Source organism: Pinus tabuliformis, chromosome 1_1 (assembly GCF_031772625.1).
Source record: "Pinus tabuliformis cultivar Carrire ecotype Pingquan chromosome 1_1, CPIR1, whole genome shotgun sequence".
Classification (NCBI taxonomy): domain Eukaryota; kingdom Viridiplantae; phylum Streptophyta; class Pinopsida; order Pinales; family Pinaceae; genus Pinus; species Pinus tabuliformis.
This window is the reverse complement of record NC_142297.1, coordinates 405,409,182-405,417,266: the sequence shown is the minus strand read 5'-3', so window position 1 is coordinate 405,417,266 and position 8,085 is coordinate 405,409,182. Positions and strand designations below refer to the sequence as shown.

Here is an 8,085-nt window from a genome sequence, read left to right as displayed (position 1 = left end):
CCCTTCACATCCCAAAACCTAACCCTAGAAGATGAAACGCCAAAATGTGGGCCCCGTTTTGGGGTGAGTTGAACAACCAACTTCTCAGGGTCGCGAATTGGTCGTATTATCTCCGTTTGACGTGCATGATAGCCCGTTGGAAATATCTCTCTAAGGACTACGACGGAAAAGACAAATTTTATCAGAAAAATCGTTGGCATTAGATTTCCCAAAAAACGACATTTAGGGCCTCAAAACAGCTCCAGAAGTTTGGGACCCAAAGAACTTCTAAAAATAGTAAACTACGCTATAATTAAGGAAACTGAAAATGCTGAGAGGAACAATGGTGGGGGTCCAGGTGGACTTGGCAAGTGGAAACCAATATCCACCTGGATCATTCCTCCCCGCTTAGGAAGCAATGGTCCCCATTGCATTGACTTCCTCCATGAGATGAGGAAACTTTTGTTGAACTTGGTCCCTGGTGAGCCACTTGCCATTGTGAAGGAGTTGGCCTGCTTTGACAACTCGATACAGTTGAATATTCTGTTGGCGAGTATTCTTGATCTGTGTGTCCATGATTCGATCAGTTGTAGCTTGTTCCATGTAATCTGGATTTAATTTTGTGGGTGTGAGCTGTTCTGCAATGTTGGATGTGTCTAGCAATGGTGGAAAGTATGGCTGAAGGCGGTCCACATTGAACACTGGGTGCAGGCCAAGGAATGGGGGAATGCTGAGTTCAAATGCATTGTCTCCCACAGCCTTAGTAATGGTGTAGGGAACATATCGAAGTGGTCTCAGTTTCCGATAGGCTCCAGTAAGGTGTTCCTTTTGCAAATGCAACCAGACTTTATCACCCACCTGAAACTTGTGTGGCACTCGATGTTGATCATGTCGCTGCTTGAACTTGGCATTTGCTTTCTCCAGAATGTCATGGACCTGTTGACGAATATGTTGGATGTGCTCAATGAAGCTGGTCGCCTTGTTTGTTTTGGACTGGACATGAGCCGAATCTGTGTGAGTAGCTGCAAATGGCATGGCCACATCAATGGGGCATAGTGGCTGGAATCCCAAGCCCACCTGAAAAGGGTTGTGGCCAGTGGAGCTGTGAAGAGCTCGGTTGTAGTTGTGCTGAACATAGGGGAGGCTCTCGTCCCATGTGCATGGATGCTTTGAGTTGTACATGCGGAATGTGTACAATCATCCTATTGACAACCTTTGTCTGGCCATCAGTTTGAGGATGGAAGGCTGTGGACTTAGTGAGTTTGGTGTCTAGCATTGACCAGAGACTGGACCAAAATGTACTGAGGAACCGACTGTCCCGATCTGAGATGATAGACTGTGGCACCCCAAAGTGCACCCACACTTTTTCAAAGAAGAGTTTAGTAGTGGCTTTTACTGTGATGTTCTTCTTGCAGGCTGCCATAATGGCCATCTTCGAGAACCTGTCGATGATCACAAAAACAGTCATTTCCATGCTTAGTGGAAGGAAGGCCTGACATGTAATCCATGGAGATGGATTCCCAAGGTTGACTAGGGGTAGGCAGTGGGGTATAGAGGCCTTGCTTCTTGATGGTCAGTTTGGCAATGGCATAGGCAGTACATGATTTGATGTACTTCCCAACATATTGTCGATGATTCGGCCAATAGAAATAATTTTTCAGTACTTCCACTGTTTTCTCGACCCCGAAATGCCCAGTAACTCAACTGTAGTGCGCTTCCCAAATCATCTTGGCACGCTCGCTTGCAGGAACATAAAGGTGACCCAGATGGCATAACAGGGCATCATGGAGGTGAAAATCTGGAACATGATGAACCTCCAAGAGTGTTTGGTATGTGTGGCCAAATTCTGGGTCACTTTTGTAGAGATCTAACCAATTAGAAGTGTCGTGCCCACAAGAGTTGAGCATAGTGGTTAATGCCATGATCGGTGGTCGACTGAGGCAATCTGCAACATTATTGGTGCTGCCCTTCTTATACTTGATATTCAAATGGAACTTTTGAAGGTATGTCGACCACTTCTGACGGCGATCCATTGTGCAATTTCCCTTGGGTCTGTATGAACTGCAGGGGTTGGTGGTCTGTGTGGATAACTATTTCATTCCCCAAAATGTAATGCTTCCATTGTCGTCAGGCTTGCACAATGGAATACATCTCTTTATCATAAGTGGGATACTTCCAGACTGTGTCTGAAAGTGTTTCACTGTGATATGCCACTGGATGCCCGTGTTGAGTAAGGACTGCCCCAATAGCATAGTCAGAGGCATATGTCTCGACCTCAAATGGTTGTTGTAAATCTGGTAACGCGAGTACTGGTGTTGTACAGAGGAAATCTTTCAGCTATATGAATGCTTCTGTTGAGATTTAGACAAAAAAAATTTGCTTTCGCTCCTCCCTTGGTGACTTGACTCAAGGGCCAAGTGATATGAGAAAACCCCAACACGAACCTACGGTAGAAGTTGGCAAGACCTAGAAAGTTGCGGAGCTCTGTCAGAGTGGTTGGAGATGGCCAATCCCGAATGACTTGGATCTTGGCTAGATCCACATGCACCCCCTGTTCATCAATAATGTATCCCAGATATTGAACCTGGGTCATGCCAAAAGTGCATTTCTCCAAATTGGCACATAGCTTGTGTTGCCGCAGTGTTTGGAGTACCTGTCGTATGTGGTGGAGGTGCTCTTCCCAACTCTGGCTGAATATCAGAATGTCATCCAAGTATACCACTACAAATGAGTTGGTGAATGGCCACAATATGTCATCCATTAGCCTCATGAAGGTTGCAGGAGCATTCGTCAATCCAAAAGGCATCACCAACCATTCGAAAAGGCCCTCCTTGGCTTTGAAGGTAGTCTTCCACACATCAGAGGGTTCGATTGGTACTTGGTGATATCCTGACTTCAAATCGATCTTGCTGAAATATTTTTCCCCCTTTAGTTGGTCCAGGAGGTCATCAATCCGTGGGATCGGGTACCTATTACAAACAGTGATCTTGTTCAGTGCCCGATAGTCAATACAGAGTCTCCAAGTCCCATCCTTCTTCTGTACCAACATGATCGGGCTCCCACAAGGTGATGAACTCGGACGGATGTGACCTTTCTGCAGAAGCTCTTGAATTTGCCTCTGGATTTCATCATTCTCCAGAACAGAGTGCCGATAAATTGTTTCATTGGGTAGCGTCACACCTGGGGTTAGATCGATGGAGCGCTTGACCTGACAGTGCAGAGGAACCCCTGCAAGGGAGGTGAAGATGTCCTCGTACTCCTCCATGACTTTGTCCATCTGTAGCTGTCATGTAGAGGGGCCCTGTCTGGAGGCAGTGACCTCCGTATTCTTATTTCCTTGAGGGTGTATCATCAGGAAGACAAATTTCCCGGTTTTGGAAATGAGCTTACTGCATTGTTTTGCAGTAATCAAAGAGATGGCAGCAAGCGGTGCTACCTCTGGTATCTTGTACAACTTATTTCCCAATGTAATGATAATAGCGTGGGGCCTTGATTCATACACAACATGTCGCTTCCACAAGTATGGTTGTCCTAATAATACATCACAAACTTCAAGGGGAGCAATGTCACACAATACCTCATCTGTGAAGGGCTTGATGTTGTATGGAAGGCGACACTTCTGGCTCACAAGATCCCGTCCTTGGTGAAGCCACCCGATGGTGTACGGTTGTGGATGTGCTGTGGTCGGTAAGCCCAACCGCTTCACGACCTTTGCCGAAATGAGGTTCTTTTGGCTCCCGCTATCGAAAATGAAGTGTAGCAGGGAGCCTCTCACCCATATCTGGGAGTGGAAGAGACGCTCCTCCTCCTCTGGATCTTCAGGTTCATTTTTGTGGATCTTGGCAGTAGCAACAGTGGCATTGGGATCCGCATCAATGATCTACTTCCCTTTGTCATGCCCTTTTTCACGTTCTGACTCAGAGTCAGAACATGCATCTAATTCTGAAACCTTTAGCTCAGCCACCAGTGACTGCTTGGCCCGACACTCACTTGTGTTGTGAGTGGAGCTCTTATGGAACTCACACCATTTTCCCGTGTCGTTTTTCGGCTTTGCAGCGCTGTTCTTTGCTTGCAGCTTTGCCAGGTTGCCTTGGGCTATTCCGCCTTGGCTTTGTCCTTTGTTTTGTGGTTCAGGGGCACCTTTCCCTTGCTTCGGATTCGCAGATCCAAAGTCTCACCTCTTTTGTTTAAACTTCTGCTCGACATTGACAGCATATCTGTATGCTGTGCCAAGCAAGGAGATGTTCAGGAATTCTATTTCTTCCTGGATGTACTTGTGCAGGCAGCCACAGTATTTGAGTATCAAATGCTGCTCCGTATCCTCGATACCCAACTTTGTGCGAAGGGTATGGAAAAGATTGGTGAACTCCGACACATCTTGGTCCCTTCCTTGTCGCAACGTGGTCCACTTTATGTATTGTCCTGATAGCTTCCGACAGGGTAGTACTGCTCCTTGATGGCATCCCGAAATGAATTCCAGGTGGGTACAGCCAAAAATAGTTAGCCGGTATTTTCATCCTTCTGCTCACAGTAGGTTTCCCACCAGTCCTTGACGTGGGGGGCTGCTTTGAGAAGAGCAAAAACAATATTTTCCCGACTAGAAAATTCATGAACAGAAAAATAACCCTCTAGCAGATTTAACCATTTATCTACGGCACCTGCGTCTATCTGACCCTCGAATATGGGGATTTCAAAATTAACTTGTACCTTAAAGGGCGTGGCGTTTCCACAGTAGCTGCTGGAAGTCGATGCGTCACTTCTGGGTAGCCGCTGAAGGATCTAGGAAAAGTTGTCCATCATCGCATTCCATTGTCGCTCGAGGGCTTCTTTGAGCAAGATTTTGATAGGATCTCCTGCCCCCTTGTATTTCTTCTCATCCGCCATGGGAGGCCGTCGGGATTTGCGAGGCTAGTCTTGCAAAGGTTCGACCAGTTCAAGCCCTAACTCCTTATATCCCGACCTCATTGGGGACATGCAAAGAAAAACAGAGAAAAAGCAGACTGCTCTAATAACACTGATCCAGATTCAAATAGGAACGAAACAAATTACAGAGAGAACCATAAACACAGATATGGAGCGGAAATAACACTTCCTTTCATTAATATAAAACAATGAAATATGCTTACAAACAGTAATGGAAATAATCCAGCTAGGGCGATGGTAGCTTATCTCTGAGAAGAGATGTGGTGGCTACATTCCTCTCAACTGTGTTAAAATGAGGCCTGAAGGCCTATTTATTATTGAAAAACAATGGAAAACCCTTCACATCCCAAAACCTAACCCTAGAAGATGAAACGCCAAATTGTGGGCCCCATTTTGGGGTGAGTTGGACAGCCAACTTCCTGGGGTTGCGAATTGGTCATATTATCTCCGTTTGACGTGCATGATAGCCCATTGGAAATATCTCTCCGAGGACTACGACAGAAAAGATGATTTTTATCCAAAAAATTGCTAGAGGTAGATTTACCAAAAAACGTCGTTTAGGGCCTCAAAACGGCTCTGGAAGTTTGGGACCCGAAGAACTGCTAAAAATAGTAAACTGCGCTATAATTAAGGAAACTAAAAATGATGAGAGGAACAATGGTGGGGGTCCAGGTGGACTTGGTAGGTGGCCACCAATATCCACCTGGATCAACACGTTGTGAGCTAGATATTGGGAGCCAATATCTGAGAAACTTGAACACCTAGAGAAGAAGAAAACACACAAAGAAACTCTTATTAAAAGGAAAACATTTACAACTGCATTGTATGGACGAAACTATCCTTTTACAAGGTCACGCCCAAATTTATATCCTTTTGAGTTATAATACCATGGGTAAAAATCATGGTGGATACCATGGGTAAAAAACATGGGTGGATACCATGGGTAAATACCATGGGAAAATACCATTGGTAACTACCATGGGTGGATGTGACTTTCCATTCAGATCATTCCTCCCTCCTTAGGAAGGAATTTTCCCCATTGCATAGAGTTCCCTCCTCAGAATATTTTGTTGAACATGAGCCAATGAAGAGAAGGGTTTTGTGCGGTGGACCCATAACCCTGGGTTTGCGGATTACCCAAAACCAAGTGTTGTTGAAGGCAAGTGTTTTGCATGGTTGACCCATAGTCGTGCGTTTGTGCATTACCCATAACCATGATGAACAAAGATCCGATGATAGAGATACCCTGTAATGCTTGTGAACCAGCTATGATAGTGACAATCTGTGGCATAGAAAATGGACTTCAGTGAAAAGGGTTTTGTGTGGTTGACCCATAACCATGATGAAATAGTTTTTTTTCCAGTATTCCTTGTCATATGTGATTGTGATTTTCAATATAAGCGATGCTGACATTGTATGTGCTCAAATGGTTGCAACCTCGTGGTAAACTTGATTCCATTAGTTCCACTGTTGATATCTATGTTTCTGTCTCAATCTTCAACATTTTTTGAGCCACTTAGAAGGGAGGGAATATGAGATAAGATTTGAGCGTAGGGATTCCCTCAAGCGGCTCACCTAATTGTATTTCCACTAATGTTTAGAAGTTCACCACTAAAGGTGTATGTTGGAACTTTCTTCAATCGTGTCCTTAGAATATTGAATTCAACACTTTGCTGAGGAAGTAGCATCAAAATGCTATAAAGAGTTTTCAACAACCATGTTTATCATCTAGGATAAAAAATTTGCAGTCTCCAATATGTGAAGATTAGTGTTTCAAGTAGACAAACAAGCTTGTAAAGTTGCATGAGAAACTTAACATTAATGTCTTCCTCTACTAGTGATTGAATTACAACACTTGCATGTTGATACACATGATCCAATAGGTAGAGACTTATTGTTGCCATTGGTCAATGACACTAGGAAGAATACAAGGCATTAAATAAATCTCATCCAGAAGGGTTGGACAAAGGTTGTTTTATTAGTGCCTGAAGTTCATCCAACTCGGAGAAATTAAGAAGGATTAAATTTAACATCTGAACCATAACTAGGGAAAAATATAAATTAGCATGTCCTTCCAAGATAATCGATAACTCTTAATACACTCATTTAGCATGTAAAAGAATTCATAGCCTTTGTAGTATCAATTCTCTTGGCTTCCTAATAAATGATGCACAAGGAAGATAACAAGATGGAAAAAATGTAGTGCATCTCTTGCTATGAAAGCATGGACTTATAGAACTAGCAACACTACATCTTTAGATGGATCCGAGAGAGAATCAAGAAGTGGAGTAAATGTATATCAAGAAATGATATGACCTATTTCCGATGCTTCTAAAAAATAACTTTCATCCAATAAAATGCCTCTATCCTTGTAGTGTTTCATTCATTCCATATTTCTCTCCTAGCAATGGTAATCATTGCTCCAATATCAAATCCCTCAATAGGCCCAGATGTAATTGCACGAATATCTTCATTGGTTTCACGATAAAGCACTCTTAATTTCTCTTCTTTGTTAGAGACACATAGCAAAATTATTCCCATTATATCAGCATAATAAGGAACTAGCTGGTCTCCCCAAAGCTTAACAAATTCATTCATCTATGTGATGAATGTCAACTGAGTAAACTCATCTGTAGAGCCATCCCTTAACAATAATATCTCATCCATGTGCCCATAATCTACCAACGAATATTTTTTTATCCCTTGTAATAATTCAGAGGGTGTGAAATCTACCTATTGTTGTATCTTGTGGCTAGAATCGCTAAGCATATTGAATAGGCCGCCAAGCAAGTCTTGAAAGAAGGCCAACATATCAATGTCAGGAACACTATCCAAAAGAATAATCCATCCCACTAAGAATTGACATACAGAAGGGTTGAAAACGTTCATGCGCTCCATTAAAAGTGATATAAACTCCTCAATGTTGAAAAAAATTCACATAACCATTCCTGAACTAGTCACTTTCTATAGCAATTTTCTTAACCAAGAGATCTAAAAGTTCTGCAACACTTTGAACATTAGTATATGAATTTGTTGAAATTTTGTATAGTGCATAAAAAATTTCGTTAAATAATACAATAAATTCCCGTCTTGCAAACTTTTCAATGTTATAGAGGGCTTCACACACATAATAACAAACCCTACTATCTTGATTAGAAATAGTTAGGAATAGGTGGAACAATT

General features: G+C 42.9%; 1 pseudogene; it reads right to left on the bottom strand.

The window, feature by feature from the left end:
• Nucleotides 1-6,473: 6,473 nt before the first annotated feature.
• LOC149213390 (protein VAC14 homolog pseudogene) lies at nucleotides 6,474-8,053 on the bottom strand (annotated as a pseudogene).
• Nucleotides 8,054-8,085: the final 32 nt, after the last annotated feature.